Raw genomic sequence first — 27079 nt, forward strand, 5'->3', positions numbered from 1 at the left:
CAGGCCTCTTGAAAGGAGGCTTCTGAGCCTCTTGAAAGGAGGCTTCTGGCCTCTTGAAAGGAGGCTTGAGCCTCTTGAAAGGAGGCTTACGAGGCCTCTTGAAAGGAGGCTTCGAGCCTCTTGAAAGGAGGCTTCCTGAGCCTCTTGAAGGAGGCTTCCGAGCCTCTTGAAAGGAGGCTTCCGAGCCTCTTGAAGGAGGCTCTGAGCCTCTTGAAAGGAGGCTTCTGAACCTCTTGAAGGAGGCTTCCTGAGCCTCTTGAAAGGAGGCTTGAGCCTCTTGAAAGGGAGGCTTCCGGGCCTCTTGAAGGAGGCCTGAGGCCTATTGAAGGAGGCTTGAGGCCTCTTGAAAGGAGGCCTGAGCCTCTTGAAAGGAGGCTTCCTAACCTCTTGAAAGGAGGCTTCCTGAGCCTCTTGATGGGAGGCTTCTGAGCCTCTTGAAGGAGGCTTCCTGAGCCTCTTTAAAGGAGGCTTCCGAGCCTCTTGAAAGGAGGCTTCCGAGCCTCTTGAAAGGAGGCTTCCGAGCCTCTTGAAAGGAGGCTTCCGAGCCTCTTGAAAGGAGGCTTCCGAGCCTCTTGAAAGGTTCAATGTTCAATGTCAACATTTTTTCCAACATCACAAAGCACACTTTGATTCAAACTTTGGATTTTATGGTGGACGCATGAAACGTCAGATAGGGGTGATTTAAAATTTATAGCTGTCCAGAGTAAAAAGCTGGATATTATTTGCTATAATATTGTGCCTTGCAACAAAATGTCAACTTTCGTAATCATTTTCCAAGTCTTTCATAGATGTGGAAAATTTATCCGCAGTACGTGGCGGCTGAATTTTCAAAAATATCAAAGTAGCTTTTTTTCTGAAGGTATGTTTTTCTTAGGCGACTATCTGGTGCTCATTTTTTGTTGCGATTATAAATAAGCGGAGGAGTAGATTTTTTTATGAGCGGTATAATAGTTAATAAATAATATTGGCAATACTATTGCAGACAACTTTGGCGAAAAAGCCGAGTTTCTATATTTTTATAAAACAAACTCAACACGTTTTATGTGGAAACCCCTTTAGAATCATTATTTTTAACTATAACCAATTATAATGGTTTTCCATATTTTCCTTTTCTTCTATAAAATTGTTAAATTAGCAAAAAAAAAACATGTTTTTGCTGAATATTGTAACTTTTTATCTCTTATACAACCAAAGTTTGAATAATATGATTTTTCATGGTTCAAGTTTTAACACAGCAATCAAGCAGACTCCTGTTAACAAAAGTTTTCAATATCGGTAGAAAGAATAGAAGGGCATCTATAAAATTACAAGTGGAAATACTTTTGAAAATATGGATAATTCAGAAATTGATTTTGTGTAGTTTTGAACATGTAGTTTTGCTTGATTAACAACTTTGTAGAAGACATGGAGAATGTGCAAAATCATTTAAAAGAGTTAGAATTAAAAAGTATTTAGCTTGTCCATCTCATTCCGGTGGAAAAAATAATTTTCACATTTTACTTTCAGAGGGATTAGTCTGTTATTATCAAAAGATTATTCCGAATATCTAGAAACTTTTGTGAATTAAGGAAGAGTTAAGCAGTGTTGCGTTGGGTGAAAGAGCACAAAACTTCATCGTTCCATGCTCAGAACAGGGCCATTTTACCCGACGTACATTTTGTAAGCTTCAATGGTTTTTAACACATAGGGTACAACGTCTTATCGTTGTGGTATGTCCTAATGTTGCGGTAGTGTTAAAATAGTCGATTCTGGATATAATAGCATTAAAAACAGTTGTGGATACGGTAAAACTCTTCGAATCAACAACTAGAACAGCTTTTGTTTAACAAAATTCCGTTCCAAATTATGAAAAATAAACATTTTTCATTAAAAATTAAAATCCTTTGAGCCTATTATTGCAGTAGTGCTAAAGTCCTATTGTTGTGGTATCGACCTCCATAAGAATTACATGCAATACCGCAACAATAGGACTGACCTTCAAAAAATATCACAACGATAGGCAACTGCGTCCTATTATTGCGGTACTTGGTTTTTATTGTGATAAAAACAAAACAGAAGTTCTGCACAATTGACATAATATTTACGAAACTATAGTTAACAAGCATCGTATTCGACTACTGCAATGTGGAAAAAGACTAACAGGTAATTTTTAAAGAATTTTTTATATCAATTTTGTTTTGACACGGTGCGTAACCCCTCCATGATAGGTCGTTTTTCCCTAGTTTTATGTTTGCCTTTCTCGTATTTTTTTTATGTGCACTACACTCTTTTTCTGATTAATAAGGCATCAAAACAAAACTTACCATGAGCTGACACTGGTCGCAATGGCAGTTCAAGACCACGAAAATCAAATGATGACTATCATGATTGTAGAAATTGAGATTATTTACATATTCTAAGGAAGATCCAACGTAATAACGTAACGTACTGAACATAACTAACGAATTTCTTGGTAGGAAAATCTGAATTTTGTGACCAAATAGTTTCATATTTTTTCCCAAACATTCGTTTTTCCTACGACGGTGACAAGTCGTCTTCCTAGCGTCGGATCAACTTTAATTTTACACGTATTACCTATTCCATTTGCCTATTTTACCCTCAGTTAGAATAGATAAATCTAAACAAACCACGATCTTGCTACGTAGTTACCCTGTTCACAAATCAATTTCCTCCTCAACTAAGCATGGTCAGATGCTCACGATGCAACGTTTAACGTTTAGCGCAAGCGATGACATTCGTACATCCGCTTGGGGCGCAATCGATTGTAAATAAGTATTAGTAAGACATGAAGCAACAGAAGAGAAAGAAAAAAAACAGCATCCAAACACGGGCTTGTCGTTGGCACAGCGACGACGACCGTAGATAGATCAACAAAGACCAGATGTCCTTATTGGGGATTGGGCCTCGACTCTATACGAGTCTACCAGAAAGCCCCCTTTGCAGTAAGATAAGAAAGCAGCGGCAAGGGATCGGCGGCGCGAATTCGAACTGCAGCTCATCGCTTCTGGTGTAGATCGATGATTTGTGTGTCAACCGCGCGCGCCGCGCCGACCGCGCCGGTCGTCTGCCAAGCACAAGAAGGTCGAGATATTTGCACGTCTTCAAGTTAAGCCTAGCCTCTTTGTGTGCCGAGGAGGGAAAACAGTCACCACCGCCGTGTTTGAGCGGAGTTTAATGACACTTCTCCAGTGATCTGGTGACGCGTGGATGCGAAGACGAATGCAAAATGCCAGTGCCGTAGCCACAGTGATTGCAAAACCAAACAAAGAGCCGAATACGGGACCCAGTGGCCGAATGCGAGACAAAACTTCCAGTTTCCCTAGGTTGGAGCGGCAATGGAACCCGTGTTCAACGATGCAAGCATTGCAATAAATGCACTAATAGTTTTTATATCTTTTTATTTAGTTAGTTTAGTCCGATGTCCCGCAACTGTGCGATGGCAGGAGCGTGCATCCGTAGAGTAGATGCAAATGCAGAACCCGACTACGAGTTGTTTGTTTCTATTTCAACATTTCACCGATGATTGTCGCCGATGGTAGAAGAAGCCTACGAACTGCACCGTGTTCTGGCTGTTGCGGTATCGTAGGGCCAAATGTGTCAGGATTCTAGATGTCTTTCCGTGAAGTAGGAGGACATGTTTAAATCAAAGGAATGGCATACGGGTATGGGAAGGAGCGGGAAGGTGTCATATTCTTCGTGAGTGGTAGCAAGCAAGTATCGCGTTTTCGGCCGGGTGTGGCGAACGATGCACTTGGAATATTAATCATCTCTATCTCGATTCTTCAGCTTCGTTTCCGTTGTGTGGAAATAGACGGTAATCTACGATGGCGTAAACCGTTGCTGTATGACTGACTAATGTTTCTCTACCACTTAGATTTAGATGAAGTTTCACTAGTTAAAATAAATTGTTCCCAGTGCGATACGTGAGAGACAAGCACGGAAAGTCCTTCCTAATCAACGAAAGCTATTCTCAGTTTGGAATAAATGTCCTACAATTCACCTCCAAGTTCGATCAGAGACGTGAAAGGACGATGGTCATGCTTTGTGGGGCTATTGCGTGTCTAGATAATACCAACGCCAACGCATAGCAACGGGGTCTTGTCTTACTCTCGCCGTATGTCGGTTGGCTAGGATGGCAGCAAGTTCAGTCCCCAGATGAAGACGACCAACTGTGCGTAGGTGTAGGCGAAGATTTATATCAATCGTTTATTGTGTTTGCCTAGGAAAATGAGTTCGATTATGGTCCTTCACATTAATGAGCCTCGGTATAAGGAAGAAACAAAAGTTGTATGTGCTGTTCGTCCCAATCGTTAGTATCGATAACTTGTGCCTATTTATTCCAAAAGATAGACGAAATAAGTAAGCGGGGTTAGAAAAAAAATCATATACATTTCTTGTTATTAGCCACGACCTTTCCGGTTCAATATTGCGTTTTAGCACGTTTTAGTAAACGATTATAATCAAATTTAATAGCCATTAGCAAAAATCAGACATTAACGCAGGTAAGTAGCTTCCTTTACTAGAGTGAAACCTTCTATTTCAGTATAACTTTGCTGCACAATGAAAATAATGTAATCTTTCACAGCAAATCATAAATCGGGACTGATTTGCGATTTGGGCGTAACTTATTTTGTAAATAAACATTGGAAGGCGAATTCCTGCTAAAACAAGCTTTTTATGAGAAAACCACTGTATGCATCCGACAGGATAGGCTTTCCTCTATCAGACAATGCAATTAGTTTTGGAGTGAAATGCGTGCATTCTACGGAACCGATAAAACAATGTTTGTTCACAAAATAAGTTACGCCCCAAATCCGCAAATCAGTCCCGAATTATAGATTGTGGAATACAGTTTTACTACTTTGTATTTTTATCATTTGTTTGTTCGACAAATAGTGCCCAGCTCCATTTGAGATAGATTTTCCTAATCGAGTTAAACATAGACAACTTTTCCACTGTAAATGTTTTGAATGGCCTCAAAACATTCTTTGCAGACTTATAATATGCACACCTGGTCAATTTTGTTGTTGAAAACTTTATATGCTTATGCAAGCCTTATTTTCTAATGCTAATTCCTAGTTGTTCGCTAAATTTAGCTAATTTATCTGTATTACAAAATAATTATTTTTTATTATATTGTTAGTGGAGAGTCAGTAGAGATATATCAGCTTCCACACTGATACTCTTCCCTCCCTCTTCATTAGGGAGCTTGACAGAAGAAGGGTTGTGAGATATATACCATCACAAATATTGCCCGCCGCTCGCTTTCAAATTGACTTCTATAAAAACTAAAACATTCTTCATGCCTGGCGTATCTTAACGGAACTATAGAATCTATACTTTCTCCTCTAATTCTATCATGAACATATACGTTTAAGTTTGAAAGATGATATTAGCATTTTCATATCAAATTTTAGTGTCAGGGTGGATTTGGTGAACTAGAGTGTTCAGGGTTATTCCGATAGCAAAAGGGATTAAGGGATGCTCATCTTAGCTTTGGCTTCTAGATTTTTAATTTTAGCATTGTACGATGTTCTTTGTTTAATTTTGAGGCAATTTGCTGAGGAAGTCATTGCTGTACGTTGTTTGTATCATTTGTTATGACAATTTTAAATAATAATGTTAGGGTGACCCTAAAACATCAATATTTTGATTGTACCTGTAATGGAGCGTAATGTACACTGGATGGCGCAAAATATCCGTGCACTGAGTAGACCCAAGTAACAATCGAGCTTGTATCAGAGTTTTATAGCGTACGTACTTCAGAACCTTATCTCAAAACTTCCCATACAGACGTTCTAGTTCTCACATCCTCTTGTAGACCGCTATACAACCAAGTCACGGCCAGTTGGCCCAGTTTTATCGTAATCATTAAAACCTGATATGCAGGGTTTTTACGAAGATTCTGAAATATTTTCCGCACTAAATCCGCGCCGACCAAAAATCAAATCCGCGCCATTTCCGTGCGACCTGAAATCCATTCCACGCCAAATCCGCGCGACTAAAGAACTAAATTCTAAGCAAATACACGTGAAATATCAATTTTTTATAATAATTTACTGAACATCTTCTCTTCAAGTTTTTATAATATTCTAATTCAATGACTACACTTCTTATTCTTCTTCTTCTTATTGGCATTACATCCCCACACTGGGACAGAGCCGCCTCGCAGCTTAGTGTTCATTAAGCACTTCCACAGTTATTAACTGCAAGGTTTCTAAGCCAAGTTACCATTTTTGCATTTGTATATCATGAGGCTAACACAATAATACTTTTATGCCCAGGGAAGTCGAGACAATTTCCAATCCGAAAATTGCCTAGACCGGCACCGGGAATCGAACAGCCAAAACTATTTCAATAAGCATCACTTTTAATATGAGATGATGGTTTTGGCATGTTTTGTTCCGCTATTTTCAACTGATTTTTTGTTGATCGAACTTTATAAAGTTCGATCTGATCAAAATTAATTATAGAAAAACTTGGAAAATAAATGAAAATAAATAAAAATGAGAAAACCGTAATTTCTTCTGAAGTAATAAATTATGCAACTTTGTTGTAATTATTGATCACAAGACGAACTTGCCTAAAAATTAAGGAATTAGACAATGCAACTCTGGTTTAATATACCACCAATTTTTTTTTCTTGTTTTTCAGATTTTGAATGCTGCAAAAATCCTCCTAAGGCTGTGAAAATTTATTTACAAATAATTTATAGAAGAATCCTCATATGGTTCTTGTGAAAAAATCCATTCTGAGTTTTCTTCGTTTTCTGTTGATAATCCTGTAAAAATACTATCGGTGTTATACAAAAATATCGCAAAAAACCTTCAAAAATAACTTTCAAGAGTCATCTTATAATTTTTGAACTGCTACTGAGGAAATAAGGCATCTGCATCAAATCAAAAAACATTTTTGTGTTTTCAATTGTTGTATAAACTCTTATTCGTTCTAGAATTTTGATGAATATTTTGAAAGCAATATAAAATGGTCCACTGCAATATAAAGTGGTCCAATGTTAAAATCCTAACAAAAAAAACTTTTGGAAAATGACATGATAGGGGGAATGACGGCTTTGGCAGGTTTTGTTCGTGAGGTGAACCGGTCAAGGGCCGAAAACCTCATTAATAAAGACAAAAAAAAAAAAAAGGTTTTGTTCTATTATTGTCAGGGTTTTTTTTATGACTGATTATGCTCAAATTTGGCCTAAATATTCTTTGCATATCAAAGAACATTGTGGCCAAATTTCATAAAATTTGGTCGACCAAAACCCCTCTGCCAATAATAGAACAAAACCTGCCAAAGCCGTCTTTTCCCCTATACCATGCTAAGTGATTCTTCGTAAAATAATCAGAAACTGACAAATATCTCGGAATTACAAATAATTTGACAAGGTGAAAATGGGTGTCCGGATTAAAAATTACAAAAATTGGCGACCCTCTCCTCATAATATTTGTTTAAAAAATGCGTAACAGTATAATACATGCCGTTTAATAAGGGCTTGGGCATATTCGAAGAATAATGTTAGTAGCCTTCAAAAGTAAATGAATCATTTGTTTGAGAAACTACATAAGTCCATTTTACACTATTTCGAGAAAACAACAAAAACCTGTTTTTGAACAAATTTGCACAAATTTGTAAGCAGTTCTTCGCAATTTCTCTTCAAAGTACGTGGACATATGTAGTTTCTCAAACAAAAGAAAAAAAATTCATACATTCCTGAACATTTTTTTGTGTTTTTTGCCAGAATACGTATTTTTGGACGAGGATTCAGAATATATAAAAATCTCATTTTGGCCAAAAATGTTACATATGCAGTTTACAAAACAAACGGTTCAAGTTTTGTTCTCAACAACATTTGCTAATGAAAATAAAACCCATCAAGAAAGACATAAAACTAATTTGCAAACAAACGTACATTCAGGGTGTCAATTCAAAATTGAAATTCAGATTCCCGGTTTTTTCCCGGTTGGAGGAACTGATACTAAAATATCATATTAGCGGATCTAAACAAGAAATCAGCTAAGCTCTTAGTAGATCCAGCATTTTATTTATTATATTTTCATCTAAAACTAAATCCGCGCCAACTCGACGCGAAGCTCTAAAATCGTTATGCAAATCCGCGCCAAATCCGCGAAAGCCTCGTAGTCGTAACGACCCTGGATATGCGTTTCAGTTCAGGAGCAACGATTTTATAAAACACTTCAAGTCTCACATAAAACATACTAAATACATAAAACCTCCTCCAGACTTGGTGATTATGAGAACCAAGATATAATCAATCATGTTAAGACCACTTTATGACGTCGACACAACCTGTAAGCTAGTAAATTAGCAGCTGTCTACGCTCATGTTGATTATTTCTCGGGTACTTATTCAAAAGGACGTATGTGATTTTATAAAAAAAGATTCAAACGTTTTCTTCACTCTGATAGCACTCCCACGCAAACCATCACCACGGACGGGTGATGGAGGCTTCGGCTACCAATTCGTGGTGTTGGTTTGCGTGGACAAATCGACGTACGAATCGTTGTTTACAAAATCACAAACGTCCTTTTGAATAAGTGCCCGAGATTTGTTTACTTTTTAATACCGTCGTCGGGGGTGACAATGGGTCAAATGGGGGTGAGAATGGGTCACTGTTTCAACAACTTAGAATGCATGTGGTATAGATTAAATGTATCTGAGGGTAAGAAAACTGAAATATAAGAGACCTTTTTAAACGATTTTGTTATCCAACCTCCAGGCTGTCCATGAGAGCAATGACCCATTCTCACCCCCAGACCCATTGTCACCCCCGACGGCGGTAAGCGAGATTTCTCGCTTAACTTTTCAAAAGGACCTAAGTAACATTTTTTTCATGAATTAATTTGAATACTGCAATCAAAAGCTTTCATGTTGTTCTGTTGATTGCGCTATTCAAATTAATTCATGAAAAAAATGTTACTTAGGTCCTTTTGAAAAGTTAAGCGAGATTTGCTTTTTGGTGATCTATACTGCCCATGATCGCATATTTGTAACAATCAACAAAAGTAGGCATTGCAGAAATGAAACGATAAAGTTTGTGATATGCGTTTGTATGGAAATACAATTGATTTTTAAGAAAAGTTTTACAGTTGCGCAAACATTTGTTGCAGTTTTCGGCATAACTTGCATAACTTGATACTTGAGTGGAAACTAGTGGCAAAGGAACATAATTTTCCTGTGTTACAGACCGCTTGGTCACTATGCATGATGTTACAAAACAATTTGATAGGGGGCGTTTCACAAAATACGTAACGCTGTAGGAGGAGGGAGAAGTTAGGCCAATCGTTAGGATCCATACAAAAAATTAAACCTTCCAACGAAAAATTTTTCGAGGGGGAAGATATGGGTCCAAAATCATCTAATTTAGCCTTACTTAATTAGGAAAGAACCCTACACGGAAGAAAAAAAGTACCCAGCGTTGAGATTTTTAAACTTACATTTGAGTTATTTTTTCTCTTCTCTTTCATCCACTCTTTCTTCTGTTGTCAAAAACAAAAGAGTGAAACAATCCAACGACGCCAGTTCAATACGGAAAACCAACTTTGAGTTTATTTCCTGAGGTCAAAATTGAGTGAATTAAACCAGTTTGGTAAATAAATTTTCCGTTGGGTACTTTTTTAACATGGGAGTAAAGGTAAACTACTTCAACCCCATTTACTCAATTTTGGCTTGCCGTACGGATGTTCGAGGTTGGGTGAATTGAACTCACTATTGGGTAATTTATTTCTTCCGTGTAGTTTGTTCGAGATTTTTAGAACAAACTTTCAGATTTCACCAAATCAGATGAAAAAAACTCACAACATTGAGATGATTCATAAGCCTAACAACTCAATTCAAAATCGCAAAAAATGCAATGTTACAAATATGCGTTCATGGGCAGTATACAAGCCAAAGGTATGCAATATTTTTTTTCTGGTGAAACCATGAAAAATAATTTATTGAAATCAATGCGCAATTGCATATCATGCAATTTTTTTTTTAGTTTTTTCGGCTATGCAGTCTGGTTTATTATAACAATTTTTTAAATGTTGTCCAACGTTTCGACATCGGGTTCGATGTCTTCTTCAGGGATTTTTTTAATGCTCTTTGTTAAGTGTGATGGGTGTTCTGTAACGGTCAATTTGATTTTTGGTCGGTATGCATCTTATAGGTTTGATTATTATCACAATAGTTTTGTCACGTATAAAAAACATTAATCATAACTATTACAGCTACGGGCACTGTAGTTCTTCTGGAAGCTTTAATGAGTTAATTGCTATTGCTATTATAAAACCTCTATAAAACCAGTATAAGTCTTTAAGCATTGCAGTTGTTGCTTGGGGATTCATGATCATTTGCTCAAAAAATAGGGTAAGATGCGGTATAATGCGCCCCACCTGGCCAAAACGCCCCCCTTTGATTTCTAGACAACTATACCTAACTAAGAGTAAAAATCAGTTGGAACCTATAAATATTTGTAAAACCATCATACTATGTGAATGTGGAAGTATTTTTCTATTACACAATGAAAATAATAGCCAAATACAAAAAGTTACAGTTTTGATGTAACTTTTCATGTTTGTTTGCTTAACATTTTGAACCGAATCTAGCATACTTTCCGGAAAACTTGCACTGGAACACTCAGTTGGGCAACAAAATAACTTTTCTCAGTTGTTAATATGATATAAAATGCTTCCATCTTCAAAAATGTAACGATTTTCGAAAACATGTTTTACTGGCCAAAACGCCCCAGTGCAGGCACGACGGTATGCCCTTACCAACTGTACACAAGCGCACTGAGCCTGCAGCAGTTGCTTCCAATTTGTATGGACAATATTGAAATGTAATTCACACCTGCTTAAATGGACTTATGTTGGTTTTTTCATGCCAAGCACATAAGGATTTGTAACCTTTTTGTTATGGGATAGATAAAATACTAATGAAGTGCTATGAAACGTGTTTAATTACGGTGGGGCGTATTGCCCAGGCACTTTTGAAATCCAGTTTTTCACGACTTTTCAAAAAAGCTTTATTACATATTCTCAGTAATATTTTCATGTGGCTACTCACAGGCAATGCATTTGCGACTTGTTGAACTACCAAATAACACAAAGTTTGCATAAATTACGTTGAAAAGTAAAAAGTTTTCATAGGAATTGTCTTAGGGGGGGCATATTATACCGTCTTACCCTACCCACACAATGCACGCCAGGAGACTTACACATACTAAAAAGAATCGTGCTTTCTTCGATCGAGCGATGCATTATAAAGGTACGATCTATCGAGCACTAAACACTTATTTACGTTCATTGTTACCCGTAGAAAAAAATAACCCCTGGCCTGCCCGTCCACTGGTAAGGATTGACAAATATACAGATTTATGAAAAACAAAAAAGAATAGGGTTTCTTACCCCATTCCCGGCCTAACATGCATACGACTGCATTATTTATTTGATATTTATGACAGGAAGCAACTTTTCCTGAATTTTGTGGACCGTGTAATACTGCAATGGGGTTCACTTCTGCTTAAAAATAGCTTTTCTTGGTAAACATCGTTTGAAAAAGCTTTTATTTGATTTAAATTAACGATGTGCAGCACTCATTTCAGTCATAGCGATTGCATTTCCGACCCACTTCCAAACCAGTTCCAGGCCTAAGAAAAATTTCGCTCAATCTCGCAACATCTTACTCTCATTCTCTCTCGGGACGGTAGAAAATGCGACGTAAACAAAAATATGCACACACAGCGCCGACATGATGCCAGATGGTATTATTTATAATAATTTTTATTTGAAATCGAGAGAATTATAAATAACAAGATAACGTCAACGTATTAGGTAGATAGTTTTCCTATGGACGATGAAGGATTTTTTTCATACTAAAAAAGACTCCTGGCTTTTTGGCAGCACGGTGCGGCTAGAAGTTCTTGTGCCGAGGTGAATTCTTGTTCGGTTTGAGGATACATTTTCAATTGTATTCTAATATGTTCATATTAGTTCTAGTGAAACGAACAAATAGAAAAGATTAAAGTGCGTGAGTTAAGAATTATTGTGGGGTGATTAACAGCTTCAAGCAATGATTGTAACGAGAACTGTGACGATTTACAGGTAGGTGTAATGACGGATTTGGCAGGTTTTGTTCTATTATTGGCAGGGAGGTTTTTTATGTCTGATTATGCTCAAATTTGGCCTAAACATTCTTTACATATCAAAGAATATTGTGGCCAAATTTCATAAAATTCGGTCGACAAAAACCCCCCTGCCAATAATAGAACAAAACCTGCCAAAGCCGTCTGTTCCCCTAGGTGTTTATATGAAAATACCGTTTTGTAAAATTGGAAAGATTCACTCCGGCTCAGTGGTGTAGCAACGGAGAGCAAAAATGTTCGGAATCTACATTTTTATTTTCTATAATTGGACAAATTATGAGTGGAATAAATGATTAAAAAAAATATGGAGTATTGTGTGAAATAAATTATAAACCTACAGCTTCCAAAAATTATAAGTTTTCTGTGCAGTGAGCCGGGAATCGGGTCAATAGGCCCAAGTAGTGATTTACCCTATATCCAAATTTTTGTAACTTTACAGGAATTTGCACATTTTTTTTGAAGCGAAGATTTTTGATTTTTGAAGCGAAATTGGTCATAGGAGAAGATCCATGAAGCACGTCACGTAAAAATTGGCGATTTTCTGCTTAATTCCCCTTTTCGTCACACTTTTTTGTAGTGAAACTTTAAAATGTTTGCATGAATTTCGCCCCTAAGCGTGACGCTGGTAAGGCTGTGGATGGCCCCTAGAGGCTGTTCACAAAAAACGTAACGCTACGAAGGAAGGGAGGGGTCCATTAAAGTGCAACGGTTCATACCAAAATATTGAATCATCCCTACAACATTGGATGTGTAGAGAAGGGAGCTTTAAAATTGCTCAATTTTGCGTAATGTAATTTGGCACATACATACAAAAATTGGGCCTTGGGCTGCGAAATGGTGAGTTGACATCCAGGAAGGGGCGCCTAACATAGCTCTGGTCCTCACAAGTTCCAATACTCACGCTTCCACGGGTCTTCCGATGACAATTGACCGCCAGCTAAGGGTTGCGTACTTAGCTGGTAGTGCAGCCTGGGCACTGTTGTCCTTCTGACATCAGCGTCCTGTGGGGTCTGCCTAGGATGTGGTGGGGTTCGACAGTGGGCTCTGTTGAACTTCTATAAAAAGCTGCATGTGTCCCCAAGCAGGCCCTATCAAAGCGACCGTGTGCCGCTCAAAGCGCACTAGCCTAGTCCTGGTGTTGGGTGGGACTTTAAACAAATTTGACCCGACTGATCGAGCGTCTGTTCTGGCATCCAGCGGCTGAGTATGAAATGCTATTCCCCGGAAGCTATACCTAAGATGGCAGCCCCATCCCGGTGGATAGGGAACCTTGGGCCAACAACCTACTGTTCCCGAAACAACAATTTGTTCGAGAATCCGATAATGAAAGAATACGGACTGATTTTACGGCGACGACTCTTAGCGCGAAACAACGGACACGAATAGGAACATGGAACGTTTTAACCCTAGCCCAGCAGGGTAAATTGGCACAACTTGCCAATGAGGCACGCCGCAAGAAGCTTGAGATCCTGGGACTGAGTGAAAACCATTGGCCAAACTTTGGAGAACACAGAGTGCCGTCGGGACAAGTTCTGCTATACTCTGGTTTACGAGGTGAACACGCTCCCCGGCATCACGGAGTTGGCTTCCTACTAAGCGCTCAGGCACACTCTGCGCTTATGAAGTGGGAACCTATAAGTGAAAGGATAATCGTTGCCAGATTTAGAACACGGGTCCGAAACCTTACTATAATCCAATGTTATGCGCCAACCGATGCTGCCGATCTGCAAGACAAAGAGAACTTCTACAGTCAACTCAATGCCGTCGTAGATAGAATTCCGAAGGGTGATATCAAGATCTGTTTGGGCGACTTCAATGCGAAGATCGGATCCGACAACTCGAACCATGAGCGCATTATGGGACGCCATGGTCTCGGAGAAATGAGTGAAAACGGAGAGCTGTTCGCAGAATTTTGTGGTAATAACGACATGGTGATTGGGGATCGCTCTTCCTCATCGACCGGTTCACAAGGTCACGTGGGTCTCCCGTGACGGCTTTACAGAAAATCAAATCGACCACATCTGCATCAGCCGAAAATGGAAACGGAGCCTTCTTGATGTACGGAATAAACGTAGTGCCGATATCGCGTCTGATCATCACCTCCTCATCGGCGAAATACGCCTGCGCATTGCGCGGATTCGTCGGCAGGAGGAAAGAGTTGGACGACGATTCAACACACGCCGACTGGAAGATGCCACGGTGAAACGGTCCTTCGTTGAAGAACTGGAGACGCGTGCTGCAGATATTCCGGAAGGTGGCAGCGTGGAAGACCAATGGACCGCCATCAAGAATGCCTTCATCGCCACCAGCGAGAACAATCTGGGTGAACTACGCACCCAGAGAAAACAATGGATCACCGATGAGACCTGGAGGAAGATAGAGAAGCGAAGAGAAGCCAAAGCCGCGATAGAGCGATCGAAAACCAGAGGAGCCAAAGTCTTAGCCCGTCAACGATACGCGGCTCTTGAGAAGGAAGTAAAACGCTCATGTCGACGGGACAAGCGAGCGTGGGCAGACTCTCTGGCCGACGAAGGAGAGAGAGCCGCCGCAACCGGGGACATTCGCCTCCTCTACGATATCTCACGACGCTTAAGCGGAGCGAAGATGAATGCAACGATGCCTGTGAAAGACGCGAATGATCAGTTATTGACCGACCCAACTGACCAGCTGAAACGCTGGTTCGAGCACTTCGAACAACTTTTTCAAGTGCCAACCAGGCCATCACCACCTCGGCATGATCTGCCTAGGATCCGACGTATAACACGTGTCAATACCGAAGCTCCATCACTGCTAGAGATTCAAACAGCCATCCAAAGCATGAAATCGAATAAAGCCCCAGGGGTCGACCGCATATCAGCCGAGATGCTCAAAGCTGACCCCATGACATCCGCACAACTACTGCATCGTTTATTTCGTAATATCTGGGACACCGCAACTTTCCCGGTCGACTGGATGCAAGGTATCTTAGTGAAGGTGCCCAAAAAGGGTGACCTGACTGTATGCGATAACTGGCGAGGCATTATGTTGCTGTGTACCGTTCTCAAAGTTCTGTGCAAAATTATCCTAGCCCGGATTCAGGAGAAGATCGATGCGACTCTCCGGCGGCAGCAAGCCGGATTCCGTGCCGGAAGACCCTGTGTGGACCATATTGTCACGCTCCGCATCATTTTGGAGCAAGTCAACGAATTCCAAGAGTCCCTTGGTATTCATTGACAACGAAAAAGGCTTCGACCGTCTCAATCACGAGAATATGTGGGGCGCCTTGAGACGGGGTTCCTGAGAGAATCATCGGACTCATCGAGGCACAGTACGAGGCCTTTACGTGAAGAGTACTGCACAATGGGCTTTTGTCCGACCCTATCCGGGTCGTAGCTGGTGTGAGGCAAGGATGTATTCTATCACCGTTACTGTTCCTCATCGTAATCGATGAGATTCTGGTAGATGCGATTGACCGTGAACAAAACCGCGGGCTGTTATGGCAGCCTATAACCATGGAGCACCTAAACGACTTCGAATTGGCGGATGACGTTGCACTACTCGCGCAACGGCGCTCTGATATGCAGAGTAAGCTCAACGACCTTGCCGAGCGCTCCTCCTCGGCAGGTTTAGTCATCAACGTCAACAAAACCAAATCGTTGGATGTAAACACGGTGACTCCTTCCAGTTTCACAGTAGCCGGGCAACCAGTGGAGAATGTTGAAAGCTTCCAATATCTTGGTAGCCAAATGGCGTCAGACGGCGGTACTAAGATCGACATAGGCGCACGGATCAAGAAAGCAAGGGCTAGGCAGCGAGTTTAAGAAATATCTGGAAAAACAAGCAGATAAGTGAACGTACCAAAATACGAATTTTCAACTCTAACGTGAAATCTGTGCTGTTATACGCTAGCGAAACATGGTGTGTATCAGTGGAGAACACTCAACGGCTGCAGGTGTTCATCAACAGATGCCTGTGGTATATAATTCGGGCCTGGTGGCCTCACAACTGGATCTCTAACAACGAGCTCCACCGTCGTCACCAGAGGCCGATAGCAACAGAAATTCGGGATCGTAAGTGGGGCTGGGTCGGCCACACTCTACGTAGGGGCGGAAACGAAATCTGTAAGCAAGCATTAGACTGGAACCCAGCGGGACATCGCAGCAGAGGCAGACCCAGAGGCTCATGGCGGCGAAGCCTCAATAAAGAAATAAAAGAAGTCGACCGAAATCTAACCTGGCAACAGGTTAAAGCGATAGCCGGGCATCGCTCAGGATGGAGATCTTTCAAGTCGGCCCTTTGCACCACCGGAGGTGTACAGGATCCTTAAGTAAGTAAGTAATACAAAAATTGAGTTTTATATATATAGATATATATAAAAACAGGTTTTTAATATGACTACGTTTCGACAAACACTTTGAACACGTAGACTATACACTTATTTTTTTACCGGTGTATTAGCATTTTGTTTAACTTTTACCGAGATTCGCACAGCCGAGCTCCAGTAAACATGATTTTTGCCGAGATTTTTGTCAAAATAGCTGAAAATCAGCAAATAATTTGCCGAAAATTAGCTAATAAACGAAAACTTTGCCGATATATCAGTTTATATTTTGCTGGGCACACGGCTGTGCGAGTTTTTGCTTAGCTGCAGATATAAAAACTGAGTGTGTATATTTTAAAGTTTGTGTTTGAATGGATTACTCAAATATTGATACCATGACAGGCCCATTTTGTCAGTGTCGTATTCCATCCTATTTTTCATTTACAACTACTTGAAGCAAAAAAAGAACAGCTATTTCCACAGAATTTAATTTTTAGTATTTCAAAAGATCATGATCATGAATGTTATCAAACACAGGGTCATTGTTATGTTATGATATGGATCACGCTCTGAAATATTTCAAATTCCTGAGAACAATAGCTTATGATCGACAAAAAACCGGATGATCGCAATAACATTCGTCCAAATAATCCCATACATACAGCACAAAAGCCGGAGCGTGATGAGATTGCGATAGCAATGCCACGATAAATGGGTAATTAATTTCATTCACGCATTCTCCCCCGCACAACGTGTGTGTTTCGAATGAATGTTTGCAATTTTGACAGGTATGTGTATTTTTGGAAATCGGAATGAAGAATGCTCACTCTTTGTTGGGCGCTATAACAGAGCTGGGGCCTTCCATATGTTGGCCCTGAGATGCGCAACTACAAAGCATGCCATATTGAAAGTTTTAATCCCAGGTGGGAAAATCACACAACTTTCCAGAACACAGATTATTAGTTGAGCAATAAGCTGCGAAAAGGCAAGATATTGGTTAGGGAATGTAAGCCCAGTAAACACAAAGAAGATGTCAAAACAGAAACAGCGTAGTGTTTGGAATAGCTAATAGGATTCCATGTATCCAAACCATATATGGGATATATTTCGACGCAAATAATGATATTTAGTTACCTATTACTCGTTACAGTTGATTAACCAGTAGTCAGTTTGTTCGAGCATACCTTTTCAATGTCAGTCCTGCAAAAAAGAAAAGAAAAAACACAATTAGCGCCAATTCAAAAAAGAGACAAAGTAAAGCCAATAAATTGAATGTAGCCCAAAAGTAAGCCCAATTCAGGATATCTAGGGGAAGTCAAAGTCACCAACCAGAGCTTACTGTGCCGAACACGCACCCTTCTTTACAGCGGATACCAAAATGCACTTGACAAAGATGCATTGGAAACGAAACGGCGCTGAATGGGTTACCAAATTTTTATATTACCATCGACCATTTACGTGGGACGAAGAAGGGTGGCAAACCGCAATAAATTTTCTTCGTTTCGGTGATTCGAAGTGGCAGGAGTAAAGTAGGTACGCGGAAAAATTTGCAAACGAAATGTCGTCGTGTGCCCACCATCATCGCTGCAAAGGGGTCAATCGTGAATAATTGTGTAGCCAAATGCGTTGAGGAGCCGTTGTATTTTGAAGGGCGTCTGTACAACTTATTTTATTCAGCTTGAACGAGTGTGCTTTCGAATGTTGCATGATTGCTTAACTTTCTGAATGTTTTAACACAATGTGCAATTCCGGTTAAGAATGAGTCATCTGTATTGGGACTAAAAACATAGAAACGTACATTCTAAATAATGTAATTCCCAAACAAGAAGAATCACATCAACTCGTGATCTTTATCGTCTATAATAAGACTTCCATTTCACGGGTCGTGCTGAAGTTCAACGATTAATAAACTTGAACCTAGTACCAACTATAAGCTAAACACTCCCTAGGCGGCGCCAACGTGTCCGCTATCAAATGGTAGCTTTTGCTTAGTGGTTACAAGCAACAAGTCCTTGTTGAACTATGAAAACCAATGAAGTCAGTTATACTTCTAGGAAGCAAAAACTTCTCTGCTGCATGTTCCTTCCATCTGGACGACCAATTCACACGCTAACACCGCCACCACCGCCGGCACTGATATTGCTATCTGAATTTTCGTCGCTTGCTCGCTCAAGAGGCGACGAACATCGATGTAAAGCTATGTGCACCAGAACCAAGCCAAAGTTAGCCTAGAGGAAAAGACTGGTGGTGGTGGATCCAGAAGCAACACATGACATCACGAAACTCTCATGTCGTCGGTCGCCGTGAAACCTTCGTTCAGTTACTCGCTCACTTACAACTCTCGCCGGCTGTACTACCAGCAGATCCGTTACACATCCAATCTGCGATAACAACACATTACAGGCGCTGGTGGCCTGGTCTGGCCTTTCTGGCACCTCAACTTCAACACCCATGTGACATGCAATGTTATGTTCGGGGGAACCCGTACGGATCCTACGACGACGGGTCCGAAAAGCAACTGGCTGGCCGGCGGGGCTATAAACAGGACCATCAATAGTGGATAATCATCGCCCGGTAATAACACATAAATATACGCCTTTTTGGTCGGTGCCACTCTGACGTCGGTTGTCGTGTTACGGCGGGTGGGCGCGTAGTGCTCCTCTGTCTCGTGGGGGATAGACGTCGGCACAGGTTTCACGGAGTTGTAGTGAATTAAGGTATTTGTTGTATGAATGTGAATTTTGTGACGGATGTCGGAGACCAATAACGTTAACAAATACACCTTCTGCTCTCACGACCACAGTGAAATTGTGCATTACCGCCCTTCAACAAACTTAGGATCAGAGCAAAAAAATGGGCTAAAAATTGATACTTGTTAGCTAATTCTCACAAAAAAATTTCAAACTTTTCAACAGAAAACAACACTTTTCACTAAAGTCTGGACAACAAATGTGAAAATTGAAAACTTTAAATATGTAGTTCTTTTTTAAACCTGAGTTTAACTTTATTCCTGGCTATCAACTGAAACACGATGCTACTGAGCAAATAAATCTCTTGACACATATTGTCAACCAATTACAACCAAGTTGCTCTTACTTGTTGTTATCGTTGGGAGTTTCAGGTCTAACGAGGAAACGTGGCAGCCGTCCTGGCCATTATGTACGTTAGATGGAGAAAGTTTTTTTTTATTGAATTGAGTAGTGCCGATTACAGAATGGCGACCATGTAGACTTGGTGCACTATCATGATCGAATTACACTGCATAGAAAGATTAATGAATCAATTCAAATACAAACGGCGTTTTATTGTTGAGAAATTTATTTAGACCGAATTGATTAAATCATATCCAGGTACGTTGATCATTTCACCTTGTTCGCCTCCTTGTGCCCATTGGATCGTTATCGAGAACCTTTTTCACCGCGGTCCGACATCCTGGCTACGTGCCCAGCCCATCGCAGTCATCCGATGTTTTCGCGGTGAGAACGATAGATGGTTCTCCCAAGCTGATGGAATACGTAGTTCATTCGCCTTCTCCACGACCGTCCGCCATTTGCACCCCACCATAGATGGTACGCAGCACTTTCCTTTTGAAAACTCTACATGCGCGTTGGTCCTTCACGAGCATCGTCCAGGTCTCATGTCCGTAGAGGACTATCGGTCTAATGATTGCACGGTAATTGCTACTAATACTGCTTATCGCCCTTTTTGTAGATGGGACACACGGCACCTTTCATCCACTCCTGCGGCAGAACCTCCTCTTCCCAAATCTTCGTAATTATCAAGTGCAGCGCTCTAACTAGTGCCCCAGTACCGTATTTGAACAGCTCTCCTGATAGTTGATCAACTTTCAGCCGGCCAATATTCTCCTGGATATCCTGAAGATCAGGAGCTGGAAAATGTATGTCCATCATCTTTGCGCCATCGTTGTCTGTCATATCGCTATTCAGGTGCTCTTCGTAGTGCTGCCGCCACCTCACGCTCGTTCTTAAGACGCTTCCTTTTTATGTCACGTGGCCCTTATGCGAACGGTGCAACCAGGGATTGACTGAATACTCAGAGCGGTGCGAAAAATATTCGTGCAGCACCCAATTTCGGGAGCGCGTCTCTCAAATTTTGCGAGCTAAAGAGCCGAAGGTGCGCGGGCTCTCGTTACTGAGTGCGAGTCAAAGGCTGCACTACACTTTTGGGTAGCACGGGTAGTGCACATTGTGCTTTTGGAATTCATCGAGAAAACTGAAATCATGTTAAATGCTCATCAAATAATGAACGGCAAAAATGTTTAATTGCTTTCGTTTGTTTGCTCTACAACAATTAAAAGTTATATGTTTGCAGATATTTGGAACTTATTTATGCAGTTTCTTCTTCTTTCCAAAAATCATAGATGAATGCAATTGAAAATTTCAGTGGCGTTTCCCTAACCTCAATCTACCTGTGCACTGGACTTAAATTTAAGGAATTGGTGTGCGGAAATGCATAGAATAACTAGATGTTGATTAGTTTAAACGACTCTGATAATTTTATTTTCCATTTGGGCTGTCAAAATATCAGAATTTTCATTTTTTGGGTCAGTGCACAGGTAAAAAGTGAGGTTACGCGACGCCACTGGAAAATTTATTTTGGCGATCAGAGATAAATGTAATTAATACATTTCTTCTCCTGGAATCACTGCAGCGTGATGTATAATTGCAGATTGATTGCTACAGTTATTATTATTTGTTGTCAATATTTTCAATTCTACATAAACAAGCCACGCGTTTGCAAAATGAATTTTAAAAAAAATTACATTGAACATTGATACAAAGAATATGTCTGAAATACTTCAAAATCTCTTCCATTTGGAAAAAATGTGTTTCAATTGCCAGTAGATTATTTTCTCAATATTTTTTTTTGCACAGTAGCATTATAGTAACCGTCAAAATAACCAATGATGAAATAGCGGATACATATGATGAATTATTATAAAATACATTAGGGTTGCTTTAGAGGCAAATTTTTATATGTGGTTTTTGGAATCAAAGTGGTTCCACATACATGGTTTTTTTTAAAGGCATGAGGAATGCCACGGGATCGATTAACGTTGAAGTAATTTTTACGTAGTTTTTTATATTTATGTAAAAATGGACTTCAGCGTAAAAATGTTGGTTAATTTTCATTATTATTCACATGCAGATATTCTTGGAATCTTAAAAGATGCCTTTCCGTTGGAATATTTTCAAATATTTTCAAAGTAAATATAATTCACATGTATCCATCATATGAACAAACTATCCTCTATCAACTTTTACATACTTCCCATAGTTGATAAATTTTGCATATATTCTTTATTTATATTGCGAAATGTCAAACAAAGATTGCGCCGATCAACCATCTTTCTATAGAACACCAAACTCTAAGGCGTGTAATAATCACCGTTTAGATCTCGAAAATCATGCCGAAGCAAAACCGAAAAAGTGCAGTTAAAGTGCTGCTCTGTGCATGACTCTTTGAGAGCCCCGAGCACGATCCGCACTTACTCGCCTCTCTCGATCTGAAAGGGCTCGCTCCTAACAACGCGTGCTGCACGCAAAGAGTTTCATGCCGCACCATATCCCTGGGTGCAACTTCTCATAGAACTGGCCGTTTGGCCAAAAGTGATTAGTGGCTGAAAGTTGCATGGCCAAATGTATTATTTGACCGAATAAACCATTAGACCAAAAAAATCTGACCGAAAGTGATTTGGCCAAAAAATCCGTTTGACAGAAAGGGCAGTTTGGACGAAAATGTCGTTTGGCCGAATAAGTAATTCGACCAAAAGGCCATTTCTGTTAAACGACAACTTCAGCCAAATGACGACCCAAATGACATTTTCGGCCGAATGGTTTTGGGCTCGTTCTGCCGAACGACCATTTAGGGCTTATATGGGACCAAATCTGAACACCCTTACAAACTTTACTTAGCTTTTGAAATACCTCATCAACGAGTAAAATATTTCGTAGGGTGATGATTGTCTGTACTTTCTGAAAATATCTTTTGTATGAGTATCACAAGTACTTAGAGAATAATAGCTTCGAAGGAATTGCAGATTCGAAAAAAAGTTCGAAAGCAGTCGCAATTAAATTCGGGTCTCTCGATCCGGAAACTGGCTTAAAACCTTTCGTTTTCATGTAACCACTGCTCATAGCGTTTCAAAATTGTTCGATGATTTTAAGACAATGTCTGGAACGTCATAAGGTGGATCAAAAACGGATTTTATGAACCACCAGAAGCATGCAAAGGTAAAATAAATTTTACTAAGGATGCCAGATCGTTCGGCACGTATTATTTCTCGAGAAATAAAAATGTCACCAATGTTTAATTTTCCACAAAAATAATGTTCAATTAAAAAAAAAGTTCCCTATTTTGATCAACAGGCCCAATGCAGAATTGCAATCCAAGGACTTGTTTGGTTTGTGGGAACCGTAATCCATCCCACGATATGGTCATTGACATTGACATGATCTTACGGCCAACCAAACGGGCCCCGCTCAACTGTTTTATACGTTTTATATAGCCATAATTGATTGTCGCCCGCGTCAGCCCATTTGAATATCTTTTTATCATCCCATAAAACATCATCACTCACAAGAATGGATCACATTCCGCCGCGGGGCCGCGCGGCATTCTTTCTCAATTGACGACGCTGCTTATGTGGACTCGATTCTTGTCGACGAGGATTTCACTGTCAAGAATAGCAGCACGCAATCAAGCACACTCTCACACTACCGCTACGTACTACTCCGTTCACTCAATTGAAGTAAATTACCAAACGATTAATAATTGAATTAAGATTAGAGAATGGTCCCCGAGGCCGGGTGATCGGGGACACGGATGCTCTTTTTTTTCGCTGTCCAATTGTGCCGGTCGGCCAGGCGCTATAAATAACTGTGTGAAATGTTGATAGCGATAGCAATATTACTTTCTTTTTCATCGTTACCAAACCAACTATTAGATGTTGACCGACCGGGAGCGATCCACGGACGGTGAACCCTTATCTTAGTACTCGCCCAAGACGCGCAACGCGTACTCAATACAAGTGGGATTGCAATTGTTTACAGTTCGTTGTCAATTGAATGAATGATGGCCCTCATGCGAGAGTTCACGGTTCTGTTTGTCGATGCTATCGACAAAGAAAGCCCATCAGGGCTGATTCCGGAGAAAGAACGTAATGTTCCGATGGATGCACCACGAGAAGAACACGACCATCCATCATGTTTGGTCGGCGAGGTTTTCGTGTGTGCGTGCTTTGGGGGAAGAACCGAAGAATACATCAGCACAATAATTGATACAGAAACAGAACTGAGCGCGTGGATCGGCAGGCAACGTTGACCGACAACCGAGCCAGATGATGACACATCGGGGAGTTATGGCGGTCGGTGCGCGAATTAAATGATCGAATAAATTTTATTGTTAACGAAAGCTTATTTTTTTGTCACTAACAACAGAGATGATGATAATGCATTGACCGAGTTGACGCGTCGTCGTCGGTCCAGGATGTTCCGTTGGAATGATGACGACCACCGCGTTCCGTTTGTTCAGTGCTTCGCTTTCAAGCATCATATGTCGGGATGGTGGTTTTGGTTGTTGATTTAATTGTTGTGCGACTCAATTGTTATTCATTGAATTTCACTTCATAGATGAAGGATTGTACTACTTTTTGTTGACGGCATGTTTGCTTTTGCATATATTTGTGAGCAAAATATTCAGAATTATGTTTGGGGTACATATTGAAAAATATAGATTTTTTCTTTAACAAAAATCAAATCGTTTCCTTTAACAAAATTCAAATAGAATCCAGGAAAGGAACAATCAGAGCAGCAAAATGGCATTAGAACAGAGAGAAGCTACCAACAGGATCAAACGGATAGTGGAGAGCAGAAAAAGCACACAGGGAAGAGTAACCAGGAAGCAGACGAAACTAGATGAAGCCTGTTCTGTAGCATTTAACAAACAGGGCAAAGAATGATCCAATATAACTGCGAGTCCCATCGACGCAATCTGCAATGATAGGTCTGGAACTGATTGAGACTGACTCATAGTATCAAAATAACGTCCAAAAAAGGGGTTTGTATCATATTGAAGGTGTATATCAGGGAGAATATTATTTCATAAAAAATTGTATCTCAGAAATACCCACTGGAGCGAGACCAGTTGTTCAAATATAGGACAAATCATCCAACACATAGAAGAAAATTCTCACTACCACAAGAAAAGGCAAGGTCCAGCTCAAGTCATCGCAGTGTGTGGAAAAGCTAAAAATGCTACAGCATTAAACCAGCGTTTACGACACACGAGAAAAGTTCGGACACTTTTTAGAATAGAACTACGTAGAAATGGCTCTGCTGCAGAAAACATAGCTAAAAAGGACGAACCATTCAGACTCGCACATTACAGACTCGAATAAGAAAAAAAAAGAAACCAAAGCTACGAAATCATAGTGGCGTAACTGCATTGATCGATTCCTCTTCGTCGATGTTTTCTTTTTAGTAATGTAGCGAATTGCGGTAGTTTTCCGAAGATTTAATAGTGCTGTGTGATAAAAGATGATTTCATCTTGCACTAGAAGTAACAATCACGGTTGTAGCTTTTGAAACAGCTAAGCTATAGGCGAAATATAAAATCGATTAAGAGAAATCGATCAATACTGTTACGCTCGATGTGCTTCAGTAAAGGTGTGGACCAAAGTACGAAAGTACTCTTGGTCTGTATTATTCAAAAAAATAACGTTTGCCACCCACAGTGGCAGGCCTGAGGTGATGAACTTATAACTGAGCATGAGCATGATTGACCGCCCACGGTTGCTACTCCGTTATTGCCGGATCAGCTGTAATTACACAGAGAACCAACAGATGATGTTTGGGATTAACATTATTTTCAATGTGTAAGAACTGGTGACCCAAAACAAAGCAATACCAGCTCCGCACAGTGTTTTATTTCGTCATTTTCACGATCGAAATTCAAAAACTCGAAAAGTGTTGATTTTGGATATAGGGTTTGTTCACAGAAGTTTCAAGATATTTAGGAGCGCATCTTTCGATAAAAACAGTTTGATGATTAATCCCCCTAAAAGTGAGTTGAGAAAATTATTTTTCCATCTGAATGAGATAGACACGTAGTGTCTTCCACAAAGTTGTAGTAAATATTAATACGAGCAACTTTGCTGAACATCCCGAGTTTCTATCTCTCATATATAACAAACTTAAGTCGTTTTATGTAAAAACCCCATTAAAATCTTATTTTTTATTCTAACTCTTTCCAATGATTTTTCCCATTTTCCGTCTCTTCTACAAAGTTGTTAAACAAGCAAAATTACATGTTTTTGCTGAACATTGTAACATTCCATCTCACATACAACAAAAGTTATCTTTAAATTAAACATATTTTTAGAGGTATTTCCACCTGTGATTACTCCCTTAATTGCAAAAAGTCGCAAATTTCTTCACGATATACTAAAAACCGCTTATTTCATTTTTATACTGACATTGAAAACTTTTGTCGACAAGAGTCTTCTCGAATGCTGTGTTAAAAATTTGTAAACCTATGCAAAATCATAATATTTGAATAACTTTTGATTTATAAGAAATAGAAAGTTACAATGTTCAGCAAAAACATGTGATTTTGCTGGTTTGACAACTTTGTAGAAGAGACGGAAAATGTGAAAAATCATTAGAGTTAGTTTAAGTTAAAAGAATGATTTTAAGGGGATTTCCTTATAAACCATGTTAAGCCGACGCGTCATCTGCACTTCCACGAGAAATCACTGGGATGTTGGATATATTGGGAAGGGAGTGTAGCAGGGTTCGTTTTGGTAAACGGTATGCGGGTGTAGCGTGTAGTTTTAAACAAAATCACAATCGAGCTCGCACTTATTAATTTATTTATTAACCGCACTACAATATTTCGATGATCGCGCGGTCGTTCTGCTTGTTAAAGAAAACGTGATCGGACGCGCACTGAACTTCTATTTGCTTACACTAACGTTTTGCCTGGAAATAAACACAGTCAGACGCGCACTAAATTTCCACTTAATCACCATTCACCATTTAATCACCCACGCAACGCAGTTTTTTTCATTTATTTGAGTGGTAGGAAACACAGAACAAAATATGTCATTGATTACGCGATTGTTCTGCGTGCTAAAGGAAGGTAGAAATGGCTCTGCTGCAGAAAACATAGCTAAAAAGGACGAATCGTACGCGCACTGAACTTCTGTTTGCTTATTGATTTACTAGCTCGCAAAATGCAGAGCAAAATATTTCGATGATCGCGTGATCGTTCTGCCTGGAAGTGAACACAATCGGACGCGTACTTGATTTCTACTTACTAATTTATTTACCTAGATAGATTTTTGAATTAGTTTTTATTCTAAATGATTTTTTTTTTATTTTTAGGCTAGCTAGTTTCCATCAAACTTTTATACAGAAAGTCCGGCGATAAATAGAAATCCCGTCGGTGTGTACAGACCCAGTTTTCATTCTCCACTGTTTGTATTAACCATCTATAATGCAGCAGAAACCAAGTTCAAGAACTCTTCTCATAGGCGTAATACTCTCTTTATTCAGCATATTTTGTTCAAATTACGTTATCACCAAATAGATTGAAATCCATTATTT

At 39.9% G+C, this 27079-nt stretch overlaps 1 protein-coding gene across 3 annotated transcripts in view; it reads right to left on the reverse strand.

Annotated features, from left to right (window-relative positions):
* Positions 1 to 27079, reverse strand: part of LOC134212511 (calphotin-like) — a 314355-nt gene that overhangs the window by 270179 nt on the left and 17097 nt on the right. For all 3 annotated transcript variants that reach the window (XM_062690462.1, XM_062690461.1, XM_062690457.1), the window contains exon 2: positions 17636 to 17651. The gene's annotated coding sequence lies outside the window, so the exon portion shown is untranslated. The remainder of the gene's footprint in view (positions 1 to 17635; positions 17652 to 27079) is intronic.

The sequence above is a fragment of the Armigeres subalbatus genome, chromosome 2 (genome assembly GCF_024139115.2).
Source record: "Armigeres subalbatus isolate Guangzhou_Male chromosome 2, GZ_Asu_2, whole genome shotgun sequence".
NCBI lineage: Eukaryota > Metazoa > Arthropoda > Insecta > Diptera > Culicidae > Armigeres > Armigeres subalbatus.